The sequence below is a fragment of the Fonticula alba genome (genome assembly GCF_000388065.1).
Source record: "Fonticula alba strain ATCC 38817 unplaced genomic scaffold supercont2.3, whole genome shotgun sequence".
Taxonomy (NCBI): domain Eukaryota; order Rotosphaerida; family Fonticulaceae; genus Fonticula; species Fonticula alba.
This window is the reverse complement of record NW_009242973.1, coordinates 2,817,053-2,817,721: the sequence shown is the minus strand read 5'-3', so window position 1 is coordinate 2,817,721 and position 669 is coordinate 2,817,053.

Below are 669 nucleotides of genomic sequence, written 5' to 3'. Positions count from 1 at the left end.
GGGCGGTTTCCTGAGGTGAGGAGCAGGCGAAGGGGCTGTTGATGGGGTGTCGATCGCTGGCTTGCAGGCGGAAGGGGGGTCGGAGAGGGGGAGTCATGGCAAAGCTTCTCCAGTCGGGAGTGACCGAAGTACGGTGGATGGATTTCAATTCTCATTGCCCCGGGGCTGATCGGGCCAGGGGCCAGCCTCGAGAGGGGGAGGGGCGACCGCGAACGGGGCCCAGGATATACTGAGCCAGCGGGATGCGTGCCACTGGCGTGCCCAGGTCGATCCGCCGCCGCCCCCCCCCCCCCCCCCCCCCCCCTGTGCCACCGACCCAAACAACGAAGGATGCCTGCAGCAGCATCCACACAGCCAGGAGGGCGGTATTTACTCTCGCCTGCCAGGGACAGAAGGCAGTTGGCAACATTTCGCCCCTCACCCCCCGCCCCCCGTCCTGGCGGCCCCCCCCCCCCCCCCCCCCCCCCGCCGGGCGTTCAAGGCCCATGTCCCGAAAGGCTGGCGGGACGCCGGAGCCCCGGCTGGCGAGCGGGAGAGAAAATTGGCGAATCGCCGTGGCACGTGACTGCCGGGCAATTGTAGTGGAATCCCCATGTAAACGATAGATGAAGCAACACGTGAGTGAATTGCCACACGTGTTACATCGTGGGAATGATAGCATCCCAGAAC